At 44.0% G+C, this 15,988-nt stretch overlaps 1 protein-coding gene across 4 annotated transcripts in view; it reads right to left on the reverse strand.

Moving 5' to 3' along the window:
- TIAM1 (TIAM Rac1 associated GEF 1) overlaps positions 1-14,043 on the reverse strand; it is a 186,163-nt gene extending 172,120 nt beyond the window's left edge. For all 4 annotated transcript variants that reach the window (XR_007890810.1, XM_051631326.1, XM_051631299.1 and 1 more), the window contains exon 1: positions 13,983-14,043. The gene's annotated coding sequence lies outside the window, so the exon portion shown is untranslated. The remainder of the gene's footprint in view (positions 1-13,982) is intronic.
- Between the last annotated feature and the right edge of the window lie 1,945 nt (positions 14,044-15,988).

Raw genomic sequence — 15,988 nt, forward strand, 5'->3', positions numbered from 1 at the left:
GTCAGCACTTGGTTAGAGAGAAGAAAGAAGTATTGATTTTCTTCAACAGGTATCTAAAGATTGGGAAGGAGGAGAACATGCACCAAGAGTCCCCACAAGGAAAGCCATTAGCAAGGAGGGTATGGTGAGGAGGGAAGAGCACACCTCCCAGAAAGACAAGACAGGAAATAGCACAGTAGTGACTTAGAGCAGAAACATCCCCCCCAGCAAAACCTGTGTTGCATGTGTTGGTGCTTTCTTCTTACAGTGTCAGCCAGTGCAACTGGCAAGCAGCAGGTCAGGGCACCCCATAGCCTTGCCAAAGCTCAGCATGCGTGGTGCTGCACCCACGCTCTGGGGACACCCCCAGGCATCCCTCATTAACCCACAGGATGGGAGGGTGACAAGCAAGTGACGTTTCTCAACATGTTATCTTCAAATTTCACACTGGTTAAAATTCATCGGGTAAGCATTTAGTGGCTAGATACTGATACAGATCAAGAGATTAATTTACTTGCCACAGTCAACTGCAGGGAACAAGAAGACAACCCACACATACACGATTGCCTCTCCTTTTCCTCCATTTCTGGCATCTTTCTATTTTGTGTGGCTTGTGACATCAAGCAAAGGGAAAGCCTAAAGCATTCTGCAAACAAAAGAAAAGCTGGTCTTTCATGGAGATAAAAGAAGGAGGTATCTTCCCCCGAAGTACAAACAGGTTCAGACACCTTCTCTTAGAAAGATAAAGAGCATTTTACATACAATTCCTCCCACCATCTCAAGGAGGCTTTAAAGTACTCAGGGGAAGGAAGGACATGAAGAGTGAAGATTGTACATTTGCATGAGACACTTTGATGGTATAAACACTTCTGTGTAGCCACAGTTATTAAAGAGATGATTATGACTACCATGCATGAGTGAAAACAGACAACAGGCCTCACCAAACACAGAATGCAACATGGGTGGCAGAGGAGGACTCGGGACTCCTGGATGAGGGAAGCTCTTCTACAGCTTCACACATGCACTGCTCCAATGCTGGCAGGTCTGTGAGCATAGCAAAGGGAGGAGGAAGAGGAAAAGAGAAGGAAACTGGAAGCTGGCATACGGAAACATGGTGAATAACCCCCTCTCTGATATTATTCAGGTTAAGACTGCACTTCAGTAAACACCTGGGCAACATGAAGCAAAGATTAAGTGCACAGACATACTAGAAATTAAAAAAAAAAGTTGTCTCCCCAAGAGCTTACATATTTCCATAATCACTTCAGAAACAAAGGTCATCTTAACACCTGAAAACCCTACTAACAATACATTTAAAGCTAACATTAAGGTAATGGTGATTAAACTATTCCTTTTCACAAAGTCCAAAGCAGGCCTAGAAGCAGAACAAGTCAAGCACAGATTTCTCCCCATCTCAGAAACACACGCATGCCCACTCTGTGACTTGCTGCTGCTGGCTGATTTCCTTCATGCAGTTTGGCCTTACCAATCTTACTCTTCTCCTGGCTTTTGTCATTTGCCATAATTGTACAGTGAAGGTATCAGTCTTCTTTCACTAACTTCTACAGACTATACCCAGATCTCTCTTACTGCAGATTCAGCTCCAAGCACTTTTTGGCACAGCTCTCTAAAGGAAGCAATTTTACCACTGACAGCCAAGACCAAGAAAATAATTTAGTGACATGGAGATGCTTAGCTTAGCAGATTAGCTAACAAGCACGCTGGTGCTGGAAAAGCCATATACAGATTTCAGGCAGGGCAATACTCCTGGGTAACTTTCAAAATGCTTGATGACCCTTATTGCTTCCTTGGCAACCTTTCAAAAGTAAAAAAAATAAGGCAATTTCCTGCTGCAGCTTGAGAGAAGGTATACATCATTTTAAGGACAGCCACCAGCCCTAAAGAGAGACTTCTGTCCATCACAGACATCATGTTGAAACCTTATCATTTCCATATTTTTTCCGCTTTTTCTAACATGAGCGCTCTCAGCAGCTTCAGTAGATAGCATCCTTGCAGCCAAAAACAGTGACTGTACAAACAGGGTCACATAATACAGATGTCTTCAGAAGATCCCCACCCAGCAACAAGACTCCCCAGGTTTCAGCTGGATGCTGAAATAGCTCTTTGAATGAGCTTTTCACACCCAAGAGAGGCACTCAAGACCAGGAGGAGGCTTCCCGGCCCCAACACCTAAAGATTACCAGTGGTTCAGAGGAAAGCTGAATAAATGTTGTCTTTCTCCCTCCATGTGTGCACACAGGGTGTGCTGGGACAAAGGAGGCATGAGCCAAGAAACCTGCACATTCTTTCTGTCAACAAGGATTTGGGCAGATCTAAGAGAGCAATGTTTACTATTATCAATCATGAGTGAAAGCCCCTGAAGATGTGTTGGGCTCTGCTGACATAAACAAGCCTGCTCCTGGCCTGCGGGCTGCATAGCTCAGAGACCACGTATCCCTCTGACCTCCCACCCCTCTGCCTGCACCAGCAGCCCCAGTTCACTGTCAGTCCTTTTTACCCACCCAGTTGGCAGGGTCAGGACATCTCATCCCAGTGCAGTCTGTGCACTTCCTCAAGCTACCTCCTTTCCCCTGGCAGATGCCTGACAACCCACCTGGGCCAGCACTGTTGCCCTGCCTGGAGTTACACGAATACACCCACTTCGCATTGCTGGATGCAGATCCCCAGTGTCAAACTGAACCCTCAAGAGCTCCTCCCGAGGCTGCGGCTTTTGCTGGCTGTCACAGACCACAGCCCTTGGGCTGAGCAAGTCGCTGAGCGGGATCCCCAGCTTGAGATGCTTGGGTTATGCTGCTGCTCACTCCCTCTTGCATTTGCCAAAAGGAACCGTGCATGAGATTTTCCCTCTCCTGCCCATCAAGTTGCTCATTGACTCCAGAGATGTCAAGCATCTGCAGCAGGCAAATCTCCTGAGGCATTTCATATGCTGCCATTTCCAATTCTGCCACATGATAACTGCCATTAGGGTGCTCTCACCTTCTCCACAGACCTTGATCAGGATTTCAGTTGGTGTGGATCCTGAGGGCTCTCTCTACCGGCAGCAAAACTGTGCTTTCACTACTGCTGCCAACCCTGACAGTGTGCCAACAGCTCAAACAGTTCTAGAAAAATGGTCTTTTCTGTTTCTGGTACAGAGTTCCATTGACACCCCCCCTCCAGGATGGAGCAAACAGGTGAGGCAAGACCCAGCCAGGCCCAAGGATGTTCTCCCACATCTCCAGCACAAGGAGCAACCTGAAGTATAATTTCCCTTCCTCTTCTCCCATATTTCAAGACAATTTGGGTACTCCACAGAAAAATTTGAGATTTGCTTCTACACCTGCACCAAGCTGAAAGTTTGTTTTTAAGCACAAGGTTCAGTTACCTTTGCTGCTGCTGCCTCTCATTCTCCCGCTCCAGGACAAAAGGAGGCAACAGGCAGTGCTGACAAAAAAAAAAAGTCATTAAGCTTGTAAGATTACCCTATTTGAATGGAACAATACTAGGCAAAGATATTACCCCAGCAAGCTTTTATTTCATGTATGAGCTCCACAGAAACAGGCGGCCAGATGACAAAAACAAACCAGAGGGGCCAGGGTCAGAAACAGCCACAGAAGCTCAGCAACAAGTAAGAAAGTTTGCAAGCAAGCAAATGTGCAAGTTCACCTAGCTGGTGTTTCAGGTGTCCAGCAAGAGAAAGAGAACCCATGGAAAATTTGCTTTTCCTTCCAGCAGCAGTCTGTGCTTGTCCTGACACACCTGCCTTATACACACCAGTGCAAAACCAGGGAAAACAGAGGGCTCTCCAGCTTTTTTGGGACCCCACCAGCGGCAACCACAGTCACATCCACCTGCCTGAAGAGGCTTTGTGGCACTTGACCAACAGTTCTCTTTAAAAATGTCAGTAAAACCAGAGAGCACCAGGGCTCAGATGGGCAATGGGCCTACATGGAGTAGGAGCTAAGAGTAGGAAACCTCTTCCCACCACAAAAATGCAGACAGCTTCTTTATCATTCCCTGGAGGGTCCCTTCTGAAGACTGTTTTCTCTTCCAGGAAAGGGGAAAGGAGGAGATAGTGTCTTATGGCATCTTAGTTAAAAAAAAAAAAAACACAACTGAGGAGACCTGCTCTCTGCTGGCCAAACCTACAAGCACTTTCTGCCCCCCTGTCCCCCCTCCCCATTAGTCACATTCTCCAGATGTCTCCTCACTGTCGCTTAGCCTCTTTCACCCCCCAGACAAGACCATAGGTGCAGGACATCAGGGCAGATCCCACTGCACATACTCACAGCTTTTGTTTTAACAGAGTGTGCTTTTTAAAAGACAGACTGTGTTTTCTAAATTAAAATAGATGGAAACCAATGTACAGCAAGGGATGTTTTTGTCATTTCAGAAGATCTTACTAACATATTATATATCCACAACTCCATTATATATCCAAAGAAACTCACCTACCACACACACACACACACCCCAGCTGCTGCTAATTGCCCTTGCTCAGGGTCATTTTTACTAAAGGGCTCCCATAGCAGCTTTCCCAGGTTTCTTTGCTGGATTTTGTTCCCTGCCCTTCAGTCCCTCCACTTTTCCATAGCTGGCAGAGCACACAAGACAGAGCGACTCTCTGCCAGCAGACAAATACAGAAGATACCTAGTTTCCTCAGTAAACCATCCAATCTTTGCCTGAAGTCTTAACATTTCATAAGCGTTTTGCAACTGCTTTTTATACCTGGCTTCCTACAAGCTTAGAGCACCCTATGTTGGGTAACACCACACCTTCATGTGGAAGGGTGTCTATTTGTAGGAGTTTAAGGTTTCTAAAGGGAAAACTGAGCCAGCAACATCTACAGCTATCAAACCTTAACGCTGTGCTACAGAGTTAGCAGCATGTTAACCACAGATGGCCCAAGCAAGCTGAAGTGAGTAATGTAATTAGTGAACCATGAAGTACCTCCACAGTCACATGCTTCAATGACTGTCTTCAGAAAGCCCCGACTGGCCCAATGCAGCTATGTCTGAGGTTTTAACATGGAAATGAATGAGTCTTTGACCTGAGGCACAAAACCAAAACACAACAAAAAAAACCAAGACACCCACACCATGGATTTGGTCACCAACTAAACTTATGACTGCCAGTCAATACCATCACATGCCTCACACATAACATGCACACAGTGCAGATAATGTATATGGTGATGACACCGCCAAATTTCAAGTTCACATTATCCAGAGAGAAATGCATCCAGTCATCACAAAAACTGGTGCAGACTGTCAGAAATCAAATGAAAGAGGAGAATCAGCATTTGTATACATCTGAATTGGAGGACATGGTCTCTGATGCCCTGAAATACACTTGCAAGGACATAAAATCCCTTACACCACAGCATCCACAACAAGGAAACATAAGGGATTTCATGTCAATACCGCCACAAGCTGCTACCCGGACATTCAACGCGGGCACCACAGCTCACTCAGCTAGCTGACCTGACTGTTGGCACCTGACCAATGGTCCACCTAGGCAAGGTCCAGAGCCATGCCAGTAAGGTCTGTCTTTGAGACTCATACCACTCAAAGGTCTCACAGCCACTGTCACTCACAGGAAGGACAAAATAACCTATTGTTTGACTACCTCTGGAAAAAGCTGTTAATACAAAGAGGCTACTGCAAAATCCCCAAACTGCCCGGTACTAGAAGCTGGGAGAGCACTTCAGGGAAGTGTCAATAGCACCTGCCCTGATCTTATACTCATCCCAAATACAGAAGGGTTTTGCACTATTTAGTTGCCTTTCACAGACGTACTTCACTGAAGAAAAATAATCAAATATGATGTGAGTCTGTATTCACAAGACCCCATGGGAAAAGGAGGCTGCGCAAAGAACCACCTCATTCATCCTGTTTGAGCCTACCTTCAACTCATGCCCCACCAGGTACCTCCAGACACTGACAAATGACCAGAGGAAGACTATTTTATCATTCTCACAAGCTTCTTAAGCTTTTCTGTGATGCAAAAAGAACTCTTCCCTGAAACCATTTTACCAACAATTTCCACATGCAGAAGAAAAGGAAAAATTTCAGATTGATTTAAAGTTGAAAGCTAAACAGTTTAAATTTGGGATGCAAAGATGAAAATGTGAATTGCCAACAAATAATTATCCAAAGTAAACAACACACACACCAGTCTCATATCCCTGTATGAGCAAGCTCGAGACACGGCCCTTTCAGAGAAGACACATGCCTTGTGCCTACACACATTAGGAGGATTCCAGCAGAATAATTAGAATTAATCCATTACTTAAATCTCCTAATCACTTCTGAGCAAACAGAATTCCAAAACATTTGTTAATGACACATTCTTTTTCATACCATCCTACTCATGAAAATTTAGCCTTGAAAATAAATTAAAGAATGCCCAGGTAACCCCAGTTACTTCACTCAAACCTACAAGGAAGACAGATGTGTAGCCAAGGCCACATCTGCAGCAGCAAGTCCCCATCACTGTTGCAGTCACCGAGAGCTCCCTCATGCCAGAGGTCTCATCGTGGATCCCTCCCTGCCTGCCACAGCAGCCACCCTCTCTTGCCAACTGCTCAGGTTGGGTTCTAAGTGGCTTGTGGTCCATGAGCTGGATCAGTAACTAGATACACAGAGTCCTTCAGCAATTCCCCTCTTAATATATTCCACCTAACATATATATATTTCAGAGTTTAACAGCCCCACAGGATGCAATAACTAGGTGTTACCAGGGAAGTCTGAGAGTAGAAAAGAGTAAGAATAGAAATTTAACCAGTCTTTGCAACACTTCAGCTCTGTGTCTCACTTGGTAGGTTTAGGAAAGACCTCTAACATCAACTTTTTTTTGGTTTATTACCAAAGGAAAGAGAATGTTCCAGCATGGGAGCCCTGAAGCTAAAATTAAAAACCTATAATTTGGGTTCAGTATAATTGAGATTCCAGCCACAATGAGAGGTCTCCAACATTATCAACTGTCAACAATTATTACTGGCTAGGCACACAAAACAGCTTTGTTCTGAACTGGAAGCCACAACTGCAAGCAGCAGTAATTGCTACCAAAAGCAAAACACAGAAAAACCCCCAGCCTTTCCATGCAAAATACTCTCCAAAGAGGAATATAGGAATGGACACAAAAGTCTTACTATCTCCACTCACTGTATACCCAGCAAAGGAGGGGGCTAGCAAGGAAAAGTGACACCAGAAATACACTTGTTAACTATTCTGAGATGAACACACATTTAATGAAACATTCTGTTCATTAGTTATTGAACTTTCATTAGCAGTTTAAGGGAAAGCTACACATGGAACAGATGAAATGCAATCAATTTCTTCTGAAATTGCATACATTTCAACACTAATCTTCAGCAAGTTCATTTCAACCAATATTAAAAACAAAATCAATTAATACTAATCACTCACCTTATTTTCACAAAGGGATCTTCATGCTTCAGCAAGCCTCAAAAAAAAATATATAAAAGAAAAAAGCCATTTGTACAAAACAAATTTACTTGTCTGGTCTTTTTATATTCATTTTGCTACACACTTAATTATTTTGGCAGGTAATTCTGTCAGCTCAAGTTTCCTTCCTCACAACTACCCTTTTGCAAACTGACAGCACGAAGCAATTGCATTTTATAACCCCACAGCCTATAGCAACAGAATAAACAAAAGTCTTCTGAGTCATGGGGTGAAATCCCCAACCCACTGACTTCATTAGCAGGTCTGCCATTAAGTTGATACAACTGGTGCAACTGTCCCAGAAGACAATGATGACCAAATGAGGAAATGTATTTTACAAGCAACTAGCAAATGTAGCAGGATTTACATTCAATTTTTATTAAGACAACACGTACATTTTTAAGACACGCCATAGAGATAGCACAGAGTAAATGGAAGCTACATTTGTCCTCCTCTGGTGTAGGAGTGCAAAAGGTTCTCACCATCACATGCTGAGTCTTCAAGAGGTTTTCTCTTCCTGCACTCCATATAAACAAACAATAGTTCAACACTACCCTACCCCCATTAACAGATCTTGAAAAAAATTGTACATGGGTCCATTAATGTCTACAAGTAAAACAAGACAAATAGCTGTACAAAAACAAACAAACAAAAAAAGGCACTTAACACTGACAATCTTTCCTCTTCGCTAGTTTTATGGAGATAATCCTGCCAAAACAGCTCTCCAGAATGCTAAGTAACTTGGACCAATGTGTCCCTACAGCATCCTGCACCCATCGCCACTGGGCCAAGCAAGTGTCAGTACCAGTCAGGCTCTGGGGAGACTTTCCCAGGGGCTAAACAAGAAACATATCTGCCTAGCCTTGACTGCTTCTGGAGTTTCTTCCTGCTCTAAAATCACCACAGCTAGCTTGTGTCTCACCTGTCCCAGCTCCCACTCATGTAGGAGATGCACAAGAACATAAGAAAGTGCCAGTGGCAGAGATTCTTTTGGGGCTTTTTTGCTTCAGCTATATCCACGCAGCCAAGAAGTGACTTATGTGGAACTACTAACAAGGTGGGATGCAACTGCCTCAATTCTAAATGTTTCTCACATCATCCAGTTTCTGCACTTTCTGCATTGTTTTTGCATTTTTCCTCCCTCATCTGGTCTGGCTAATACTGCAGAGAAGCCAAGTCTCTTTAGGGAAGCTGCTTAAACTTTTTTCACTCCTGAGTTGGAACAAGTCAAGTATCACTACCTGTGATACTTGCTTCTTGTGAAGCTGCTTCTGCTTCATCACTGTAAGAGCTCTGTCTCCCAGCACACGAGATATCAAATCCTCTGCATCAAAAGCCACTGTCATCTCTTCAAAGCATGATGATAAAGAATATGATAGTAAGTGGAAAAATTAACTAGTCAGCTTTCTGCATTTTTTTTATTGTCACAAAGTGGACAACAGTTTTAAAAGTGTCTCTGCAATTGTGTTGCACAGGCATCTATTCAGGCTCTAAAGAAGGTCCCTGATGAAGGAAACAAGCTACAAATAGATGCCTCCTGCAAGTTATGCAGGTGCAGAGAGAAGTGCAGACAGGGCATACATTAAGGCTTTCATAAAAGTCTCAGCACCAAAACTCTGCAGGAACCCATCAGGTGGCTAGGAAGCAGTACTCTTAAAGCTTTAAGACATGCTGTCAATATGCAAACTGAGCTCAGGAGCTGATAAAACCAGAGCCCTGCAGGAGCGATGGCCGGGACTCTGAGGGAAATACCTTTTGCCCGAGGCTTCACTGGTGACTAACAGCAGCAAGTCACAGGGAGAGCACCAGCACAGAGTAGAGCACTGGGGTAGGGCACAGACAGCCTGGCCCGTTTGGAAGGCCATTCATTGTGAAGGAATTACTGGCAGCAGGATAGTACATTTTCAAAGCTCAGGGGTTTCCCCAGCCCAGCACATCAAACTGTTGCTGCAGAGGGATAAGGTGGCAAAGAGAAGAAAGAAGGACCAGCTTTGAGATCAGCATGGCAAGAGCTGAAGTTGAATGGGAAGCAGTCAGGAAGACCACCAGAGGTTAATGAGGAAACCCGCATCTCTCCCCAAACCATGCAGATAAAAGCAGGCATAAGATCTGCTTTAGAAGCAGCAAAGGGAACTAACTATGATGGACTAGGGCAAGTGGCCCTCCAGTATTGGAAGGGGGCCTACAGGAAAGCTGGGGAGGGACTTCTTACCAGGGCTTGTAGTGAGAGAACAAGGGGTAATGGATGAAAACCATAAGAGGGGAGATTTACATTAGACGTTAGGAGGAAATTCTTCACTAGGAGGGTGGTGAGACACTGGAACAGGTTGCACAGGGAGGTTGTGGATGCCCCCTCCCTGGTAGTGTTCAAAACCAGGCTGGATGGGGCTCTGAGCAACCTGATCTAGTAGGAGGTGTCACTGCTAATGCAGGAGGATTGGATCTAGATGATCTTTAAGGTCTCTTCTAACCCAAACCATTCTAAGATTCTACAATTCCATAATAATGGATGGGTCTGACAGAGAAGCAGTAACTGGATCCAAGTTTTGCTGAAAGCCTGGTGAACACTGCTCATCAGGGAGAGTGGAAAGCCAGAGGGCTAATGTGATGACAAATCAGCCAGGTTACTCAACTAAAACCAAAACAAGCCAAACAAGCAAACAAAAACCAAACAAACAAACAAAAAAACCAGCAACAATGCAACATGAAACTTTCATAACATCACTAGTTTTCTCTACACTTTCCTCTGCAAATAAGACAGACAAGATACAGGAAATTAAAGCAGGATCATAGATTGGTTTGGGTAGGAAGGGACCCTAAAGATCATCTAGTTCCATCCCTCCTACATGGCAAGGACAGCTCCCACTAGACCAGGTTGCTCAAAGTCCCATCCAAGCTGGCCCTCAACACTTCAAGGGAGGGGGCATCCACAACTTCCCTGGGCAGCCTGTGCCAATGTCTCACCACCCTCACAGTGAAGAATTTCTTCCTAACATCTTATCTAAATCTACCTTATTTCAGCTTAAAACCATGCCCTCTTGTCCCACAACTACATATAAGGGCACGTAAAAAGTCTCTCCCCAGCTTTCCCATAGCCTCTTCAGGTACTGGAAGGTATAAGGTCTACCCAGAGCTTTCTCTTCTCCAGGCTGAACAACCCCAACTCTCTCAGCCTGTCTTCACAGCAGAGGTGTTCCAGCCCTCTGATCATCTTTATGGCCCTCCTCTGGACTAGCTCCAACAGCTCCATGTCCCTCTTATGTTGGGTGCTCCAGAAGGGGTGGGGGTCTCACGAGAGCAGAAAACCAGCTCACTTGACCTGCTGGCCTCACTTATTTTGATGCAGCCCAGGATACGGCTGGCTTCCTGGGCTGCCAGCCCATGTTGAGTTTCTCATCAACCAGAACTCCCAAGTCCTTCTCAGGGCTGTTCTCAATCCATTCTCGGCCCAGATACTCATGTTCTTGTAGAGTAGCACTGGTATAGTAGGAAATCACGGGCAACGAATTAGGCCACGGCTTTCTGACATGAGGCTTTAAATCTCTAGATATGAGAAGTTCTGAGTGAAAGGTGAGAGATGTTTTCCAGCTGTGGTTTAACTTTAGCCTAGAGTTATACAGTTGCTCTACAAAGGTAGTTCCTAAGAGTATTTTTTACAACAAAGGGAGAGGAAACCCCAGTCATCTGAGTGCTATTGTTGGCCAGTCTGAGATGAAACAGCAGAGCACTGGCTGATAACAATGCAGGATGAGATGGCTCTCACATTAGGGAAAAAGACTTCTCTCCTTAGGCAGTTGGTTTGGGTTGCAGTTCTCCAGAGGCAGCTGTGGAGTATGTACAGCTTTACATAGGTAAAAGAAGGAGAGCTGTTCCTCTTCAAAAAGACATTTTGAAAAGAAAATTAGCAGAAATGACTTATTACAGATAGGAAAGCACTGCTGCAGTCCATCCACCCTCCCAAGCAAGAGACATATCTGCCCCCAACAGCACAAGGGTTTTGCATGAGCCCACAGATGACCCCACGGAAGCCGGAACAGCAAGGGCGGACGTGGAACTTAACAGCTCCTGGCTTCTGAACTTCTCTGATAGCTCTCTTCACTCCAGCACTGACTGTTGCCACCACTTGAAGCGCTCCTGGCACTTCCAAGCTGTGCCCAGACCTTCTGGAGCAGTCACCTACCCTCCATGAGCCCTGCCACCTCACAGTGGCAGGGGCATCATATTTGGCCCAAAGGATCCTGGCATCTTTGCATGCAGTGCCAGCCAAGGGGCACATTGCAGGTAATGCACAGTCAAATCCAACCTTGGAACTTGCCTCAGACTTCCTGCAGTCAACTTTGTTTTGGTGAAACACCCTTCAACAGTGCAATCAACCTACTGCACAACACTGACCCATTTTGCATCGATATCTTTGCCATCATTCTGCAAAGGGAAGGTCAGTCCTGCCCTCCAGTAAGTCATACAATTAGGCTAAGTAAATGAGTTGTCAATAAACCCTTCATTGTTCAATGAGACCCCACTAACAGGAAGGCAAATGTACATTGCCAGAATCCATCAAGGATAACTTGAAAATTATTGGTATCATGTCATGAAGTTATTTTCAGTTGCTTTGAACCTTTTTCTGAAAAGTCAGTCTTTGAATAATAATTAAAAAAAAAAAGTTGTGATTGTTCTGAGCTCAGATGCATCCATTTAATCTGTCCATGTGTTTAAATTATCCATGAGGAAGAAAACTGTACTAATCTTAGGAACAGAGCATATGAAGAGGAAAAACAATTAGACATAAAGACATGCTGAATAATGTAAAGCAGTATAGAATTCTCTCATGCACACTTGGAACACCTGTGGCCACAGTTGTTTGTTTCTTTCAGCCTGGGCTGCAAAACTTGAAATACAAAGATTTGCTGCTACTAGAAAATATGTTTCCCTATCATGAGGCAAAATTACTGTTTACAACAGGCACAAAGCCTCAGTCAGAAATTGATACTTCCCCACGTTTGAAAGAGCAAAACTTCTACAATGTTTTTTTCAAAAACAAAAACAGTGTCTGAGGAAAAAAGAGTACTTCATGGGTACTCTTCGTTAAGTAAGTGTGACATCCAGTGCTCTAAACCAGACCATTTCTCCTCATCACTTCTGCATAGAAACTAACCTCTTGGCTTTCTGCTTTTATCTTAACCTTCTCCCCTGTCTCTCTCTTCAAAGCCAAGGGTCTACCCCAGTGCCAAGACAAACTTCCCAGGTGGAAGACATACAGGGTGAGAGAGACAGTCCAGCCCTCTGTAGCCTTGCTATATTGCTCCCCCAGCAATGGCTACCACTAAATCAGCTGGTCTGGCACTACAGATGTACATCCCCAGGTGGACTGAAGGCCTGTGGTGACACATCAGGCCACCTGGTTAAGAACAGAAGACTTTCCCAGCACCCTTACTCACTGTCTGCTTTTTCAAATAAAGAACTTCTTAAAATCAGTCTGCTTTAATGTTAATGGATCAGGTACCTTGTTCCAACTCTCAAATACCTGGTCCCTCAGAAGACTTGGCTTTATCCACTGAAATTAATGGAGAAGGTCAAGAAAGAGGTGCATTTACACTGTGCACTACAGAAGAGTAAAATTAGGTGTACTGCTGCCAACATACACACATTTCTGCAACACTGAACCCCAGCATTGGTACCTTCACTTAGAAAGACTTAGCCAATTAAGTTGATAGCAGGGCACACACTGGCACTTTACAAGCATGCAGGAAAACAAACAGGCAGTTTTTATTTCAGCAAAGAATCTGGCTCTTCTCCCAGCTTGTTACCAGCTTTCTTTGCCTCACCACCTGGCATGCAACTCCTGCCATGGAGGTGGGTTCCAGCTACTGAGCAACAGCCTGCTCCTATGCGAACAACCCAAAATCCCTTCTTGCTCTGTGCTGTATCACAAAGGTTGGGCTGGCTACAGAGAAAACAAAATCCCTACCTTTGCTTAAAGAGACCCAGGGAGAAGTTCAAGGTATTTCAACTCACTTCAAGCCTTTGCCAGCTGCTGTTTCAATCATTTTGTTTCTGTAATCTGGGCAGCACACCAATGATCACAAGGTGTGGGTTTAAGTTTCATTTTAAAACCATCCTGTAGGAGAAGAATCATTCCTCCATTTTATTAAGCAAAAACCATAGGCTGCTGACAATGCTATTACAAGAGGCAACATCAACGGAACGTTATGTATCTATATATATAAAAAGAAACACATTGAGCTGGAAGGTTACTAAGAAAATAGAAAGGAAGACCCCTGAGACATTCTCTTTGTAATTCCTTTTACACAAGCCAACACTTAAAGCCTCCTGGCTGATATTCCCCGGGAAACCTACAAACCATTTTATAGCATCATTGCTCAAACCAATCTAAGTGTCCAGTAGGGCAATTTACAAGGGAATGACATGCCTATTATTGACAAAATTCTTCACAGAGCAAGGAGAAAACCCACAATGCAGATACATCAACTTTGAAAGTAACACTGGCTTAAATCGAGTTACAATGTGAAAGTGACCTGTTTTGATGTCAAAGGTCGTCGGCATTTACTGCTTAAGAGGAAAAGCATCTATGAAACACTCCAGGAGGGACACAGTCTTCACAAGGAGCAGCAGCCAAATGAGGGGAAAGAGAAGGAAAGAAAAAAAACAGTATCAGACCAGCCTCCAGCACCACAGCCTGCCCAACTGCTCCCAGGTACAAGGGATCACCCTTCCTTCTTAGGATCAGTTCTCCAGCCATGGGAATCTTTCATTTTGACATCAGCCTTTTTACTCAGTTTTGTCAGATTGCGCTCTTGTCATTAGTTCTGATTAGAGATACAGAAGAGATGGCTCTTCCATATTTTTTTTTCATTTTAACTAAAGTGCTTTATGCTGTAACTTCAAGGATAATTACTTTGGGGGCTGAAATTTCCCACCCTTGTTCTCATTGCAGAGGTATATATCTGAAGATCTGCTTGGTTATTTAAGGTTTTTAAATATGTTCTCAGATAAGCACAGCTGTGTTTTTAACAGTAGCTAAAATTACAGAATTTAAGAAAGGAAAATTTGATGTGATGTTTCGTGCTTTAGTGAACAGCCTTCCAAGATACAAAGCTCCCTCCAGTTGCTCTGGAAACTGTAACTTGGACATAACCATGTAGATACATCAAGCCTCTGGCTATAAATGAAAACACTTTAGCAACACTGTACACTGATGTGACAAATGTTTTTAAAAACAAGCACAGTGTCCTGATCTGCACATAGGGAGGGCACACACCACCACACAGGGCACAGTTCTCCACCTGCAATTCCTTGAAGCCTCAAGAGAAATGACTGAGCAAGAGCCAGGAAAACATGTGGACACACCATTGACATAGTGACCCTCCGGATAAGGAAGAGATGGGAAACACAGGTGGGTATTTGAGGGATATGCCAGGGATTCAAAGCAGAGCTGCTTCTTCCCATGTTTGCGTGGTACCTATTGCACTGCAGGTACAGATGGAAGCAAATGCTTATACCAAAAGGACTGAGAAGACAAACAAACATGGTAGACAAGGCTGGAATCTGGTACACAGAGCCCTCAGCCGCTGGCCAAGGAGAAGGCAGCAGAAAAGCTGGAGCTGGGAGCAAAGCAAGGTGACAGCCATGGGGAAAAGGAAAGCAGAGGGGGATGCTCAAAAGCAGGGTAGGAAGGACAAGTGTGGGGTGTTCACAGAGGAGGATTCAGTACAGCACTACATGAGAAGATAGGTACTTTTAAAAAAAAAAAAATAAAGGGGGAAATATTACCTACGTAAATGACAGCCTGAGTATTGGTTGCTGTGGAAACCATAACTTTGAATTCAGTGGCTCAAACCTACCACTGCTATTTATACCATGCTCCTCACTACAGTACGAGAACTTTGTCTGAGAAATGGAAAGCTCTAGTACCAGACACATGTGTTTCCCCCTCCCCCAGTTACTCAAAGTGATCCTTTCAAATGATACCTCACAAGGTTCTTCCAGTGTTCCTGGCCACTGAATGACTACACACCATAATCACCTCTGATAGAAAAAAAAAAAAAAAAAAAAAAATCACTGTCTTTATACTTCTAAGCAAGACCAGATGAATCACTGGACAGACATTGGGTAGGATTCACTGAATTCTGCTTTGGTCAAGCACAACCAGAGAAGCCAAAAAGACCCTTTAAAATAGCTGTATATCTAGTTTCCCTTACATGAACTACAGCTAGCACTGCATGAGATTATGGAAGGGGAGATCCCAAAGCCAGCTAAAGGTGAGCATTTATTTAAGGACTACAAAATATTGCCTTTAATATGCTGAAGAGCATAATTGAAGCATCAATCCAAGAATAACAATAACAAAAAGGCAACAGATTAAGTGTTTTTTGGGAGAACCCCTTTAAAAAATTAATTTTCAAGTCACTCTGTTGTTTAAGAAGGAAATGGCTTTTTCCTCCATGGGAAACATGATTCTGGGGCAGCAAGTGTTCCCACAGCCTAAGCGGGAGCAGGACTAATCTGCCTGTAACCAAAGCAG

This window comes from Apus apus, chromosome 1, assembly GCF_020740795.1.
Source record: "Apus apus isolate bApuApu2 chromosome 1, bApuApu2.pri.cur, whole genome shotgun sequence".
Lineage (NCBI taxonomy): Eukaryota > Metazoa > Chordata > Aves > Apodiformes > Apodidae > Apus > Apus apus.